Genomic DNA, 18,050 nt, shown 5'->3' on the forward strand with positions numbered 1-18,050 from the left:
TAAAAACCCTTTTAGTTTTTTAAAAAACTACAAAAAAGGTAGGCTTAATTTCTTTTTAATGCTGAATAATATTCAATTTTCTGGATGGACCACAGTTTACTTATCCATTCACGTACTGAAGGGACATCTTGGTTGCTTCCAAGTTTTGGCAAATATAAATAAAGCTGCTATAAACATCCATGTTCAGGTTTTTGTGTGGACATGAGTTTTCATCTCCTTTGGGTAAATACCAAGAAGGGCAATTGTTGGATCAATGGTAAGAATATGTTTAGTTTTCTAAGAAACTGCCAGGCTGTCTTCCAAAGTGACCAAATCATTTTGGGCAGTGCGGGCCACCCTGCTCTGGTGTAGGGCCCAGGCACCAGGAATGTCCCAGGCCCAGCTCTCTGAGACCTGTGCGCTATGTTCTGCCAGCTTTGTTAGTGTCTGCATGGCCTGAGGGCTTGCTGTGTTTAGAAATGGCCAAATAGTGGGACCAGACCATCAAATACTACATCCTGGAAGAGATCCAGAAGCACAACTACAGCAAGAGCACCTGGTTGATCCTGCACCACAAGGTGTACAGTTTGACCAAGTTTGTGGAGGAATATCCTGGGGGGTTGGGGGGAAGCAGTGTTAAGGCAACAAACTGGAGGGATGTTACTGAAAACTTTGAGGGTCAGGCACTCTACAGATGCTAGAGAATTGTCTAAAACATATATAATTGGGGAGCTTCATCCAGATGACAGATCAAAGATAACCAAGCCTTTGGAAACTGTCATTACTACTGTTGATTCTAATTCCATCTGGTGACCAACTGGGTGATCCCAGCCATCTTAGCACTCAGGGTAGCCCTGATGTATCACCTCTACACAGTGGAAGATTAAACACATTCTCAGAAGTCAATGAGAGAAAAGACTGCTTTGGACCAGGGAGAAAGAAGCCAGTGTTAACTACTTCAACTAACAGAAGCCCTCACCTGAAAAATAATTTTTAATATACCTGTTTCCCTTTTCTACTACCTTCGAACCAAACCAAAAAGAATTCTATTTTTTCTACTCCTGAGCTCTTAGAATGTGCCTCTTTGTTCATCAACTTTTTTTGTTTTTGATGTTCAATCACTACATAAGTTACTTACCGTAGGCATGATCTTTTAAAAAATATATCTGGCTTTTAAAATATTAAAAAAAGTGGCCATACCATTTTGCATTCCTACTAGTGATGAATGAGAATTCCTGTTGCTCCACAACCACACCAGGATTTGGTGTCAGTATTCTGGATTTTGGCCATTCTAATAGGTGTGTAGTGGTATCTCATTGTTTTTTAAATTTATATTTCCCTGATGACATATGATGTGGGGCATCTTTTCATATGGTTACTTGCCATCTGCTTATTTTCTTTGGCGAGGTGTCTGTTAAGACCTGAGGCTCATTTTTAAATTAGGTTGTGTATTTTCTTATTGTTGAGTTTTCAGAGTTCTTTCTATATTTTGGATAGCAGTGCTTTATTAGATGTATCTTTTGCAAATATTTTCTTTCAGTCTGTGGTTTGTCTTCTCATTCTCTTAGCATTGTCTTTCACAGAGCAAAAGTTTTTAATTTTAATCAAGTCTAGACTGTCCATTTTTTCTTTCATGGATCATGCCTATGATGTTGTGACAGAAAAGTTATCACCATACCCAAGGTCATCTATGTTTTCTCCTATGTTATCTTCTAGGAATTTTATAGTTTTATGTTTTACATTTAACTTTGTGATCAACTTTAAGTTAAATTTTGTGAAACCTAATGTAATGTTGTATGTCAACTATATTAAAATTAAATTATTATTTTTTAGTGAAGGGTGTAATGTCTGTGTCTAGATTAATTTTTTTGCATACGGATGTCTTGTTGCTCCAGCATTATTTGTTGAAAAGACTATCTTTGCTCCATTGTATTGCCTTTGCTTTTTTATTGAAGATTGGTTAACAATATTTATGTAGTTCTATTTTTGGGCTCTCTATTCTCTTCCATTGATCTGTTTGTCTTTCTTTTGCTAATACCACACTATCTTGATTACTATAGATTTTTAGTGATTCTTGAGGTTGGGTAGCATCAGTCTTCAAACTTTTCTCTTCTCCTTCAATAGTATATTGGCTACTCTGAGTCTTTAGCCTCTCCATATAAATTTTAGAATCCTTTTGTTGATAACCACAAAATAACTTGAGATTTGGATTAAGATTGTATTGAATCTATAGATCAAGTTGAGAAGAAGTGACATCTTGACAATATTGAGTCCTCCTATCCATGAACATGTACAACTTCACCATTTGTTTGGTTCTTTGAATTTGTTCATCAGAGATTTGATTATCCTCATAGAGATCTTGTACGTATTTTGAAAGATTTATACTATGTATTTAATATTTTTGAGTGTAAATGTAAATGGTATTGTTATTAGTTTCAAATTCCACTTGTTCAGTGCTCTTATATAGGAAAGCAATTGTCTTTTGTATATTAACCTTGAATCTTCAAACTTTGCTATAATTACTATTAATTCCAGGAGGTTTTTTGGTTAATTCTTTCAGATTTTCTACATAGAGAATCATGTCTTTTGTAAACAAAGAGAGTTATATTACTTCCTTCCCAGTATGTATACTTTTATTTCCTTTTCTTGCCTTATTGCATTAACAAGGGCTAAGAAGTGGTGAGAGGGAATATCCTTACCTTATATCTGATCTTAGTGAGAAAGCTTAGTGGAAAAGATTCTCATACTTAAGTTATGATGTTAGCTGAGGGTTTTTATGAACATTTTTTATCAAGTTGAAAAAGTTCCCATACTCCTAATTTACTGAGAATTTTTATCATGAATAGGTGTTGATTTTTGTTAAATGGTTTCCTCCATCTAATGATTTTTCTATTTTAGTCTGTTGATGTAATGGATTATAATTAATTGATGTGTAATTAATGAAACAATCTTGAATACCTGACATAAATCCCACTTTGTCATGGCATATAATTCTTCTTATACCTTGTTGGATTTGATTTGGTAATTTTTGTTGAAGATTTTTGCATCTGTGTTCATGAGAGATATTGGTATGTAGTTTCCTTTTCTTGTAATGTCTTTCTCTTGTTTTTGGTATTAGGGTAAGGCTGGCTCCAAAGATTGAGTTATAAAATATTTCCTCTGTGTCTATGTTCTGAAAGATTGTAGAGAAGTGATACCTCATATTTTCAACCTTCATTTTTTTTCTTTCTTGTTTTAGATTTCCAGGGTATCAAAGAGATAAATTTATGCTAGTTAGTTAATATACGTTGATAAGTGAAAGTGTGCAGGATGTCTATCCCTCCAAGATAATTTGTACAGATTACCAAAAGTCTTCTTTATACAATGCTGCACATAAAAAAGACAATTTTACTTCACATTTGGGTTTAAGGGGGATCAGGGACAGAGGGGGTAGAATTATGGCAGCCAGCAGAAGAAGTTTTGGTATATGACTTCTTTTCTGATATAATGCACATCTTATTTCAGCATATTGCTTAACTTATTCTGCTGGTTTTGGGCCCACTTATGTACATCACTAGAGCCTCTTGAATCTGTTATGACTAAATATACCTTTTAATCTGTGTTTCAAAGGTATTTATGTATGTTTCTTTAGAATCTTCATTTAAAAATTGATGGTATCCTTTTTCCTGTCTTAGCCTGTAATCAAACCTATTGGTGGAAAAGATTGAAAAACTGTCAATCTAAAAGCCATAATTCCTATTTACAGAAATAGAGTGAGTCTTTTGCAGTTTTGTGATTTCTTTGTGGAAGTAAATAGAGTGCTCTGTGAAGATTATTCATATTGTACCACAAAAATGCAAAAATAAAACCTCTAATAATCTGAAGGAATGACAGTTATTAGCAAATATTTACATTTAATGCTAAAAAAAGAATTGTCCCCATATAGATAATCTGTACCTTCTATATAATTTACTGTTGAATATTTTCAGGAGAGCTTGGCATTTTAGCTTCATTAAATGCAACCATTGTTAGGAATTTCCTGAGTACATGTATAAAAATATACCTGACATATATTTTATAAAATAAATGAACACTATTGTTTCTAATTCATATAAATAAAATAACTTATTTTGTTCATATTTTGTTCAAAGACTCCAACTTGTTTAGAAATCATTTCTTATAGAAATATTTGTAATTACTTTTCAACTTTCAGAGCAAAGCATTTTCCAAAAACTTAAATCTTTATTTTCAATATCTTGTAAAATATAATAGTAACTTCATGGAAACAGGCTTGTTTCCTTTCTTTTTTGGGTATGGTCTTATTATTTCTTACAGGATTGGTAATACAACAATTTGGATAATATAGATCTTTTTCAAACTTGATTTCTGAATATGCTAGTTGATTGAAATAAAGACTTCCTTGATCAGTTTATCTACATAACAGCATTAGTTCTATTTTATAGGATACTTGTGTCTGACATGAGGCAAATATTCAACACACTTACTGAATCAATAAATAGATGCCCGTGCTTGCCAAATGTTTATAGGGTAGAAATGATAAGTGAGCATGAATATTACATCCATTGAATGAACTCTCTCCTCAGATCCAGTGGCCCAATGTTTTTTTTTACTTAGTAGAGAAATTGAAGAATAACATTTTAAAAATCTCTGGATTTGAGCCCTACTAGTGCAAGATTTGGAAGGTCAACCCCACATACATCTTCTTGCAATGAAGCTCTGCTCTGTCAGGTGGCCCAGGGATACAAGTGCCCCTATCTTATTGCTTCCCCATCCCTTGAAGCAGTACCACTGACCCGTGAACAATGGGTTTGAACTGCCTGAGTCTACTTATACTTGGAATCTTACAGTACAGTACTATAAATGTATTTTCTCTTTCTTATGATTTTCTTAATAAACATTTTCTCTTCCCTAGCTTAATTTATTGTAGGAATACAGCATATAATGCATGCAACATACAAAATCTGTGTTAATCAACTGTTGATGATATCAACCTCAGAACATACAGGTGCCTGTAATCCCTCACATTGTTTAAGGGTCAGCTGTACTTCTCAAATTTCAGTGTGTATATAAATCACCTAGGAGTCATGTTAAAATGCAAATTCTGGGGATGGGAAAAGATGGTGGAGGAGTATGGGACCCTATTTCAATCAGTCCCCTGAATTGAGCTGGGTATCTACCAGACCACTCTGAACACCCATGAAATCAACCTGAGATGTAAGAAGATATATCTGGATCTCTACAAACAGAATATCCCCAGTGGTTGGTTTCAAGGTATGAAGTGGGGAGCCATGGTTCTGTGGCCAGATATCAGAAGATAAATGTAAGGGGGAGGGAGCCTCTGGGACCCTGCACCACAGGAGTGCAAAAGCCTCCCATGCTGCAGATGGAGCACACACTCGCAGACCAGTAGCAGTGGGGAAAAGACATTAGGGCAGCCCCCCGGACTGAAACCTGGAGCTGTGTGGGCATGCATGTGATTTGGGGGAAGCTGGCGGTTTTAGAAGCACAAAGGGCAGAGACGTGCCCGACCTGGAGGTAAGGACTGGGAGTGCAGCTGTGGGACACACAACCCAGGATCCTGCAGTTTTAGCAGTGCAGACAGAAACGGAGACAGTGTGGCCTGGAGAGCTCACCGAAGAACGGACTGCAATCTCTCTGTTCTGAGGCAGAGGTTTGGAAATGGTCATTTCTGCTCTTACTCTCAGAAGAGACACGATAAGCCATCAGGGAAAGCTGCCAGAGAACAAAAGCCCCCCAAACCGGTTTTCACTGAGCCCATCTCCCCTCCCCCACAGTGGGCAGGACATCTCTGCCCAAACAGGGTTGCCTGAGTAACAGCACAGCAGGCCCCTCCCCCAGAAGACAGGCTGGGAGAACAAGAGGGGCAACCCTAAGGTCTCTATAAAATAAGTGCATTTTGCTTGGGTTGTGGTCAATAATTTGGACTCCATACATTCCCTCAACCACCCCTCAACAGAATGACTAAGAGGAGGAACCCCCAAAATAGGAAAGACTCACAGACTGTGACTTCTGCCACAGATTTACAAATGGATACAGATATAACCAAGATGTTAGAAATGGAATTCAAGATAGTAGTTGTGAAGACAATAGCTAGAATGGAGAAATAGATTAATGGCAACACAGAGTCTCTAAGGGCCCTCTAAAGGCAGAAATGAAAGCTGATCTGGCAGAACTTAAAAATGCTATCAATGAGATCCAATCTAATTTAGATACTCTAATAGCTAGGGTAAATGAGGCAGAAGAACAAATTCATGATCTAGAAGACAAACTGATAGAAAAGATGGAACAGGAGTTAGGCCTGGAACAAACAGCTTAAAATCTGTGAAAACAGAATTAGAGAAATAAGTGACACCATGAAGTGTTCCAATGTTAGAATTATTGGGATCCCTGAGGGAGTGGAGAGAGAGAGAGGACTAGAAGATATATCTGAGCAAATCATAGCTGAGAACTTCCCTAACCTGGGGAATGAAACAAACACTCATGTCCTAGAGGCAGAGAGAACCCCTCCCAAGATCAAGGAAAACAGACCAGTGCCCCGGCATGTAATAGTAAAACTTGCAAATCTTAGAACCAAGGAAACCATCTTAAGGGCAGTTAGGAGGAAGAGATTCCTTACGTACAGAGAGAGGAACATCAGAATAACATCAGACCTATCCACAGAGACCTGGCAAGCCAGAAAGGCCTGGCAAGACATATTCAGGGTACTAAATGAGAAGAACATGCAGCCAAGAATACTTTATCCAGCAAGGCTGTCATTTAGAATGGATGGGGAGATGCAGAGCTTCCAAGACAGGCAGAAACTGAAAGAATATGTGACCACTAAGCCGGCCCTGCAAGAAATATTAAGGGGGGTTCTATAAAAGGAGGAAGACCCCAAGAGAGATATAGAACAGAAATTTACAGAGACAATATATAGAAACAAGGACTTCACAGGCAACATAATGACAATAAAAATCTTATCTTTCAATAATCACTCTCAACGTGAACAGCCTAAATGCTCCCATAAAATGGCGCAGGTTTGCAGATTGGATAAAAGACAGGACCCATCCATAAGCTGTCGACAAGAGACTCATTTTTAACCTAAAGATATATCCAGACTGAAAGTGAAGGGATGGAGAACCATCTTTCATGCCAATGGACCTCAAAAGAAAGGTGGGGTAGCAATTCTCATATCAGACAAATTAGATTTTAAGCTAAAGACTGTAGTTAGAGACACAGAAGGACACTATATCATTCTTAAAGGGTCTATCCAACAAGAAGATCTAACAGTTGTAAATATCTATGCCTCCAACATGGGAGCAGCCAACTACATAAGCCAACTGTTAACCAAAATAAAGAGACATATTGATAATAATATGTTAATTTTAGGAGACCTCAATACTCCGCTCTCAGCAACAGACAGATCATCTAAGCAGAAAATCAACAAAGAAACAAGAGCTTTGAATGACACACTGGACCAGATGGATCTCATAGATATATACAGAACCTTCCACCCTAAAACAACATAATACTTACTCTTCTCGAGCACATGGAACTTTCTCCAGAATAGACCACATACTGGTGGTTCACAAATAAGGTCTCAACTGATACCAAAAGATTGAGATTTTCCCCTGCATATTCTCAGCCATAATGCTTTAAAACTGGAATGCAATCACAAGAGAAAATTTGGAAGAAATTCAAACACTTGGAAGGTAAAGACCACTCTGCTTAAGAATGTTTGGGTCAACCAGTAAATCAAAGAACTTAAACAATTCGTGGAAACCAGTGAGAATGAAAACACATTGGTCCAAAACCTATGGGATACTGCAAGGCGGTCCTAAGGGGAAAATACATCGCCATCCAAGTCTCACTCAAAAAAAAAAAAAAAGAAAAGAAAAATCCTGAATTCACCAACTAACTTTACGCCTTAAAGAACTGGAGACAAAACAACAAATGTTGCCTAAGCCACGCATTAGAAGAGAAATAATTAAGATTAGAGCAGAGATCAATGAATTAGAACCCAGAAATACAGTAGAGCGGATCAATGAAACTAGAAGCTGGTTCTTTAAAAGACTTAATAAGATCGATAAACCACTGGCCAGACTTATCCAAAAGAAAAGAGAAAGGACCCAAATTAATAAAATTATGAGTGAAAGGGGAGCGATCATGACTAACACCAAGGAAATAGAAACAATTATTAGAAATTATCAACAACTATATGCCAGTAAATTAAACAACCTGGATGAAATGGATGTCTTCCTGGAAACCTATGAACTACCAAGACTGAAACAGCAAGAAATTGACAACCTGAATAGGCCAAGAACAAGTAACGAGATTGAAGCAGTGATCAAAAACCTCCCAAAAAACAAGAGTCCAGGGCCTGATGAATTCCCTGGGGAATTCTACCAAATATTCAAAGAAGAAATAATGCCTATTCTCCTGAATCTGTTTCAAAAAACAGGAACAGAAGGAAAGCTTCCAGACTCATTCTATGAGGCCAGCATTACTTTGATCCCCAAACCGGGTAAAGACCCCATCAAAAAGAAGAATTTCAGACCAATATCCCTGATGAATATGGATGCCAAAATTCTCAACAAAATACTAGCTAATAGGATCCAACAGTACATTCAAAACCACTACATCAAAAACTAATGATGTATTGTATTGTGAGTAACATAACATAATAAAATAAAATAAAATTAAAAAAATAAAATAAAAGGATCATGCACCATGACCTAGCGGGATTTATCCCTGGGATGCAAGGGTGGTTCAACATTCACAAATCAATCAGTGTGATAGAACACATTAATAAGAGGAGAGAGAAGAACCATATGGTCCTCTCAATAGATGCAGAAATTGCAGAAAAAGCATTTGACAAAATACAGCATCCTTTCCTGATTAAAACTCTTCAGAGTATAGGGATAGAGGGAATATTCCTCAAGTTCATAAAATCCATCTATGAAAAACCCACAGCAATTATCATTCCCAATGGAGAAATGCTGAAAGCCTTTCCCTTAAGATCAGGAACACGACAGGGATGCCCACTCTCACCACTATTGTTCAACTTAGTACTAGAAGTCCTAGCAACAGCAATCAGACAACAAAAAGAAATAAAAGGTGTTCAAATTGGCAAAGAAGAAGTCAAATTCTCTCTCTTCACAGATGATATGATACTTTATGTGGAAAATCCAAAAGACTCTACCCCCAAATTACTAGAACTCTTACAGCAATTCAGTAATGTGGCAGGATACAAAATCAATGCACAGAAATCAGTTGCTTTCTTAAACACTAACAATGTAACTGTAGAAAGAGAAATTAGAGAATTGATTCCATTTACAATAGCACCAAAAACCATAAGGTACCTTGGAATAAACCTAACCAAGACTTAAAGGATCTATACTCTAGGAACTACAGAACACTCATGAAAGAAACTGAAGACACAAAAAGATGGAAAAACATTCCATGCTCATGGATTGGAAGAATAAACATTGTTAAAATGTCTATGCTGCCCAGAGCAATCTATACTTTCAACGCCATCCCGATCAAAATACCAATGGCATTTTTCAAAGTGCTGGAACAAACAATCCTAAAATTTGTATGGAATCAGAAAAGACCCCGAATCGCCAAGGAAATGTTGAAAAAGAAAAACAAAAAGCTGGGAACATCATGTTGCCTGATTTCAAGCTCTATTACAAAGCTGTGATCACCAAGACAGCATGGTACTGGCACAAAAGCAGACACATAGACCAGTAGAACAGAATAGAGAGCCCAGATATAGACCCTCAAATCTATGGTCATATAATCTTCGACAAAGCAGGAAAAGATATGCAATGGAAAAAAGACAGTCTCTTCAATAAATGGTACTGGGAAAATTGGACAGCTATACACAGAAGAATGAAACTCGACCATTCTCTTACACCATAAACAAAGATAAACTCAAAATGGATGAAAGACCTCAATGTAAGACAGGAATCCATCAAAATCCTAGAGGAGAACATATGCAGTAACCTCTTCAACATTGGCCACAGCAACCTCTCTCAAGACACATCTCCAAAGACAAGGGAAACAAAAGTGAAAATGAAATTTTGGGACTTCATCATGATAAAAATCTTATGCACAGCAAAGGAAACAGTTAACACAACAAAGAGGCAACCCACAGAATGGGAGAAGATATTTGCAAATGACACTACAGACAAAGCTCTGATTTCCAAGATCTATAAAGAACTTCTCAAACTCAACATCCAAAAAACAAATAATCAAGTCAAAAAATGGGCAGAAGACATGAACAGACACTTCTCCAAAGAAGACATACAAATGGCTAACAGACACACGAAAAAATGTTCAGCATCATGAACTATCAGGTAAATTCAAATCAAAACCACATCGAGATACCACCTTACACCAGTTAGAATGGCAAAAATTGACAAGGCAAGAAATAACAAATGTTGGAGAGGTTGTGGAGAAAGGGGAACCCTCTTACACTGTTGGTGGGAATGCAAGTTGGTACAGCCACTTTGGAAAACAGAGTGGAGGTTCCTCAAAAAATTAAAAATAGAGCTACCCTATGACCCAGCAATTGCACTACTGGGTATTTACCCCAAAGACACAGATGTAGTGAAAAGAAGGGCCATATGCACCCCACTGTTCATAGCAGCGATGTCCGCAATAGCCAAACTGTGGAAAGAGCTGAGATGCCCTTCAACAGATGAATGGATAAAGAAGATGTGGTCCATATATACAATGGAATATGACTCAGCCATCAGAAAGGATGAATACCCAACTTTTACATCAACATGGATGGGACTGGAGGAGATGATGCTCCGTGAAAGAAGTCAAGCAGAGAAAGACAATTATCATATGGTTTCACTTATTTGTGGAACATAAAGAATAGTATGGAGGACATTAGGAGAAGGAAGGGAAAAATGAAGGGGGGGAATCGGAGGGAGAGATGAACCATGAGAGACTATGGACTCTGAGAAACAAACTGAGGGTTCTAGAGGGGAGGGGGGATGGGGTATGGGTTAGCCTGATGATGGGTATTAAAGAGGGCACGTACTGCATGGAGCACTGGGTGTTAATATGCAAACAATGAATCATAGAACACTACATCAAAAACTAATGATGTACTGTATGGTGACTAACATAACATAATTAAAAAAATAAAATGCAAATTCTGTTGTTTGTTTGCCAGTTGTATGCCTAGCATCTTTTGTTTTGTCAGATACTTTGTTTTTGTCTTAATGCAAGATGAGAGCCTGCTGGAGCTTGTTATTTCAGTTTACTTACTTAAAATATGAACAATCAATAAAGCATAAATAGCTATATTTATTTCCCTTGGTACACAGTTCAATCCTTGATTGATGATGAAACATTAAATTGTGTCATTTGGTTGTCATGAGTATAATTGAATTCCATTAATGGTTAGTGAATCTGGTCTGTGTGCTGTCCTTCAGGGCCTGTTAGAATAGGCTTATTATATACTATTTCAAATCCCCCTTTGTGCTTTACTTATTAAACTGAACTGTATTCTTCCATTCTTCAAGGCTTTGGTATTTTGTGAGTATCTTTGCTTTTATAATAATCCTTTCTTCCATATTCTGAGCTGACTGCTAAGTTTATTATTTTATTTCCATTGCCTTTTAAATGGTTAACATCTGCTAGATTTTATAACTTCCCAGAGAAGAAAAGGAAATTAAACATGAACCATAGTGCACTTGAACAAAGTATGTGCTACTGTTATAGATTGAGTGAATACATACTGAAAAGTCTCTGTTAGAGTCTGGTTTAGAATGAGATACCAACTCACTCTGGTCAGAATGGCTAAAATTAACAATTCAGGAAACAACAAGTATTGGCAAAGATGTGGAGACTGTTGGTGGGAATGCAAACTGGTGCAGCCACTCTGGAGAATAGTATGGAGGTTCCTCAAAAGGTTAAAAATAGAACTACCCTATGACTCAGCAATTACACTACTAGGTATATTTATTCAGGGGACACAAAAATAGTTAGTCAAAGGGGCACATGCACCCCAACGTTTATAGCAGCAATTTCCACAATAACCAAAATATGGAAAGAGCCCAGATGTCCATTTACAGATGAATGGATAAGAAGATGTGAGGTATATATATACATATACATATACATATACATATTTATATACATATATATATAAAATGGAATATGACTCAGCCATCAAAAAGAATGAAATCTTGCCATTTGCAATGATGTGGATGGAATTTGAGGGTATAATGCTAAGTGAAATAAGTCAGTCAGAGAAAGACATATAGCAAATGATTTCACTTATATGTTGAATTTAAGAAAGAAAACAGATGAACATGGGGAAAGGGAAGGAAAAATACAATAAGACAAAACCAGAGAGGGGGACAAACCATAAGAGACTCTTAACTGTAGGAAACAAACAGGGTTGCTGGAGGCGAGTTTGGGGGGGTAAGGGGTAATTGGGTGATGGGCATTAAGGAGGGCATTTGTAATGAGCACTGGGTGTTATATGCAACTGATAAATCACTAAATTCTACCCCTGAAACTAATAATACACTATATGTTAACTAAATTGATGTTAAATTAAAAATTTAAAGAAAAGAGTCTCATTTATTTGATTCCACATATTCTTGCTATACGAAGTCAGATTTTTTAAAAAGGTATAATTTCTATTATCATAGGCAGTTTTACTTAGATGAATATTGTGTAGTAGAAAAGTGGCTTCTTGCACAGAGATTGTTACAGTTGGCCATGTAGATAACAGGGTGACAACTATCTGTAAACAAACAACTGACCACAATGCAGTAGACTTACTTGTAGAAGTGAACTTATAATTGCCCTTTATTGTGGGAACTCAATTACTGCATGTATGCAGGTGTCCTTTAGGCCTCTGTTACATTTCTTCCCCTCTGAAATGGACTTCATGATAGTTTATTACCTGAATTTCCAACACTGGAACTGAAATGAGGCCATTCTGGGAATATGATGAAATTCATTGAACTTCAGTAGAAATGTGCACATACAGATACACTCAAATTTTTAAATTTAATTTTAGGCTATTTGTAGAACTCTAAGAATAACTGGGGAAAGGAAAGGGATGTAAAGATCAGGTTGAGTTAGAGAGGGGAAGATATCACTGTTGAGATAAAAGAAAACAAAGAAAAATAATAAATAAGTTTAATGTATAGACTGTGTTCTTCAGATTATTAGCTTCTAGCTATGCATAGTTACAGATAGATAATTTCTGTGGGAGTTCTAAAAAATGACTTACCTTTTAAAGATCAGTGGCAAAGATGAAAAAAATGAAGGGAAGTTGGTAATATGTGCCAAGATAAATGTCAATATACAAATGCAGCAGTCACACTTTAAAATTGTATCTTAAAGAAATAAAAAAGTGTAGATGAAAAAATATATAAATGAATGCTCATTTCAGTGTTACAATGGCAAAAATGCGAGCACTCTGAATTCAACAATAAAGATAGATCAACTAAATATGGCATGTTTTTGTCAATTACACTACTATGCAATCTTGACAAATAATGTAGATCAAGGCCTCTCAGATTTAATGTACATGTGAATCAGTGGTGTTCTGGTAAATGTTTAGCAACTAGCTTTCCGGAAAAAATTTTGTGTGAAGTATTTGATGATTTCTGTGATACAAATATTCCACCACGGCTGATCTGATGCTACCAAAGTGACACCACTGAATGCAGAGTTGGGAGGAGATGTGCACAACTGGCTCCCTTAAAATGCAACCCCCTCTAGCACACCACTGAATTATATATCACTTGTGGCCTTGTTTAAGTGCAGATTCTGATTCAGAAGGTCTGGGAAAAAGCCTGAAGACTTTTCATATCTAAAAAGCTCTTAGTCACGTTGCAGCTGCTGTCCTGGGGACAATTGGAGCACTGAGGTTGTGGAATAATACCTGTTGACAAGAGAAAAAAAATATTTCCAATATATTACTATATGAAACTAAAACCTGAGACAAAGTTGTGTAGATTGTTTTATTATATTTCCAAGATATACATAGTATGGACACATTGTGTCATATGATATATTCATATATGTATATATAATGTTGATATGCCCACTAAGTTGATAGTAAGTTGATAACTTATAGGAATGGAATAAAAAAGAAATTTTATTTTTTTTCTCTTATGGACCCTTTAAAATTAATTTAGTAGAGAAAGTTTCTCCCCCTGAATGTAAACTTAAAAACCAACTGTCTAAATTATAAAGTACAGTATTCATTTAGAAAATAGGATATGAAGTTTTAATAATAAAAATTCTAAACTTTATTTAAAATTAAATATTCTCCCCTCTTTCAGATAGGACAGTTTTCAGGTGGCCCACCTGCTTTTGGGAAGGGTATGTGGATGGTATCTCCTCCTCCTTTTCTTGATCTGCAGTATGTCCAACCTTGAATTCATGCCCTTCCATGATGGGTGTATGTGGGAGAAAGGAGAGAAAGAGGGATAAGAAAGTTCTCACTGGAACTCCTAATGCTGTAAGCTGGCTATACCTCTAAGGGTCGGCAGATGTCTGGTGCATGACTCCTTTAAAGGAGCACATTGGTGGATTTCTCAGATCCTCATGTCTGGGGACTTCCTTACCTGCCATGCCTCACATGTGAATTACTATTTTGTGTATTCTTCTGGGAAGCTCTCTGCAACCCCTGGGAATCCTGAGTCCATCTCCAATTTCCTGTTACTGGGATCCATTTATCCTTTGAAAGACACAAGACAATCCCAGTACTTTTTCACATGGGGAATTTTCACTTATCTTTTGACTTGAGCAACTCAGAAATTTTGGGCCATGTCCCAGGCAGCAGTGGTTCACCGGGCTTCACCATCAGAGAAGCTGGCCTTTGTATTCCCTAGATTTCTCCAGGGGAATGTCAGATTCCAGTCCATCACACCCCCATTAGGGGTCACATATTAAACTCTCTCAGTAGTTCTACTGAAGCTTGTACTTCCTATTCCTTCATTGTTAAGCTTTAAGTATGGGCAGGCATTCCTAATGCTTCTCCCTTGGGTGTCAGTTGAACACCCAGAATTTCAATAGCTCTTTCCTCAAATCTTCTCTTGAAATCTTTCTCCAGTTAGGGTTTCCTTCTGCATCCCTGATGTGGGTTGAGAGTTCTAAGAGCCTTGGAAGAATCCTACCCTTTCCCCTTTTTGTTTAAATTGATAAATTATACATTTGAGTTTGACCCTTCCCTCTGATATGAAAGATCAATCCTATTTTGGTCTTGATTGAAATTCACCTTTAGAAAACATATCACAAAAACAAAATGATATGCCTCAAAAATACTGATACTGGTTGTGGTGAGGATATGGGTGTTTTCCTTTGAATTTGTATTTATTTTCACTTTTTTTCTGTGATTACAGCACTTTTATTACTCAAAATATATTATTAAAAAGCACATATTTTTACATTTTTGGCTTTTAAAATCTGGCAATTAATAAGTTTTTATAACTAGCTTTGTTTTTATTTCTTGTTCAATCTCTTGAGTGCTGACCTAATTTTTGCCACAGGTAGGAAATTACATATAAATGTTATGTTTTTAAAGAGCTTATGTAATATCTGAAAGGGACAGTAGAAGCTTAGAATATTTGATATTTCTTGTTGGAAGCAAATATTGCCTGATATGCTAAAAGCTCTAAAAGCTCTACGTATCCCTTTGCTTGTCTGTTACCTTTGTCTTTTTGTGTACTACCTTCTCCAATTTATAAAAAAACGCAAAAAAAATTGTACTTCCCCCCTAGTTAATAGCGCAATGCCAAATTTCCACATGGTTAGGGGAGATGATAGGGAACAGGGCCAGGTATAAGGTATAAGGTATAGCTGTGTACAGAATGAATGAATGAATGAATGAATGAATGATGGCATCTTGGCTGACAGGTGAAACATAGCTTTGTAATCCAGAGGGAAGTGATACTTGGAAAAACAGGCAAGGAGATATTTGGTGTTAAAATTCATTTTGTACCATGGATTTTAACCCTTGCGCTAGAGGTCAGGATCAGAACGCTAGTCCATAGGTAGGGCTTTGGAAAGAATAAAGTATCCAGGGCCCTAGTTTTGCAGATGTTGTTCTGGGTATTTTATGGAATAAAGGATTCCAATTCACTTAATGTATAGAACTTAGAATAAAGCAAGTCTTTTCAATGTTTAATATCTGTGAAAAGACTGATATGAAGCAGTTCTGGGGACAAAAAAAGGAACAATGGAATATTCTAACTATTTGACTTCATATGCAAGATCAGGGCTGGGCCAGCAGTGAGGGTGATGGATGCTGAATCCTGAGTGTTGGATTGGTGTTTCTTAAATTCTACCTGGTAGAGGTTGGAATTTTTAGAATTTCCTGCTTGGGGCGAGGATGGTAGTGAGAGTTTGAGCTTGCAGGAGGAGGATGTGTGAAGATAGATGCTGGTGCTGAAAATCAATTAGGTTTGTGTTTCTCAGTATAATCCTGAAGTTACCTGCATTTCAATCATTTGGAGGCTTATCGAAAATGTAGATTATCAGTACCATATTGTCTTGATGATTACAGCTTTTTAATAGAGCCTGAAGTCCAGAATTGTGATGCCACCAGCTTTGCTTTTCTTTTTCAACATTCCTCTGGCTACTCGGGGTCTTTTCTGGTTCCATACAAATTTTAGGAATATTTGTTCCATTTCTTTGAAAAAAGTGGATGGTATTTTGATAGGGTTTGCATTAAATGTGTAGATTGCTCTAGGTAGCATTGACATCTTCACAATATTTGTTCTTCCAATCCATGAGCATGGAATGTTTTTCCATTTCTTTGTGTCTTCCTCAATTTCTTTCATGAGTATTTTATAGTTTTCTGAGTACGGATTCTTTGCCTCTTTGGTTAGATTTATTCTTAGGTATCTTATGGTTTTGGGTGCAATTGTAAATGGGATCAACTCCTTAATTTCTCTTTCTTCTGTCTTGTTGTTGGTGAATAGGAATGCCACTGATTTCTGTGCATTGATTTTATATCCTGCCCCTTTACTGAATTCCTGTATGAGTTCTAGCAGTTTTGGGGTGGAGTCTTTTGGGTTTTCCACATAAAGTATCATATCATCTGCAAATGAAAACCTCAATGAGATACCACCTCACACCAGTCAGAATGGCTAAAATTAACAAGTCAGGAAATGACAGATGTTGGCAGGGATGCAGAGAAAGGGGAACCCTCCTACACTGTTGGTGGGAATGCAAGCTGGTGCAACCACTCAGGAAAACAGTATGGAGGTTCTCAAAAAGTTGAAAATAGGGCTGCCCTATGACCCAGCAATTGCACTACTGGGTATTTACCCCAAAGATACAAATGTAGTGATCTGAAGGGGTACGTGCATCCCGATGTTTATAGCAACAATGTCCACAATAGCCAAACTATGGATGGAGCCAGGATGTCCATTGACAGATGAATGGATAAAGAAGATGTGGTGGATATATATATATAATGGAATATTATGCAGTCATCAAAAGGAATGAAATCTTGCCATTTGCAATGACGTGGATGAAACTTATTATGCTAAGCGAAATAAGTCAATCAGAGAAAGATGTATCGTATGATCTTACTGGTATGAGGAATTCTTAATCTCAGGAAACAAGCTGAGGACTGCTGGAGTGGTGGGGGTGGGAGGGATGGGGTTGAATCACAGACCTATACCTCTGAAACAAATAATACATTATATGTTAAAAAAAAGAAGATAGTAGGAAGGGAGAAAGAAGGGGGATGGAAATCGGAGGGAGAGATGAACCATGAGAGACTATGGACTCTGAGAAACAAACTGAGGGTTCTAGAGGGGAGGCGGGTGGGGGGATGGGTTAGCCTGGTGATGAGTGTTAAAGAGGGCACGTACTGAATGGAGCACTAAGTGTTCTATGCAAACAATGAATCATGGAACACTACATCAAAAACTAATGATGTAATAATGTATGGTGATTAACATAATAAAATGAAATAAAATTAAATTAAAAAAAAGAAAGGAAAAGAAAATGTAGATTATTAGACTCTCTGAACTAATTGCCTGAGTGTATGTCAAGGAATTTGCATGGCT

General features: G+C 36.9%; 1 pseudogene; it reads left to right on the forward strand.

Moving 5' to 3' along the window:
- The first annotated feature begins 458 nt into the window (after positions 1 to 458).
- Positions 459 to 920, forward strand: LOC112825628 (cytochrome b5-like; annotated as a pseudogene).
- Positions 921 to 18,050: the final 17,130 nt, after the last annotated feature.

Source organism: Callorhinus ursinus, unplaced genomic scaffold, assembly GCF_003265705.2.
Source record: "Callorhinus ursinus isolate GAN/ISIS: 27379988/994484 unplaced genomic scaffold, GSC_fseal_2.0 scaffold4, whole genome shotgun sequence".
In the NCBI taxonomy this organism is placed as follows: domain Eukaryota; kingdom Metazoa; phylum Chordata; class Mammalia; order Carnivora; family Otariidae; genus Callorhinus; species Callorhinus ursinus.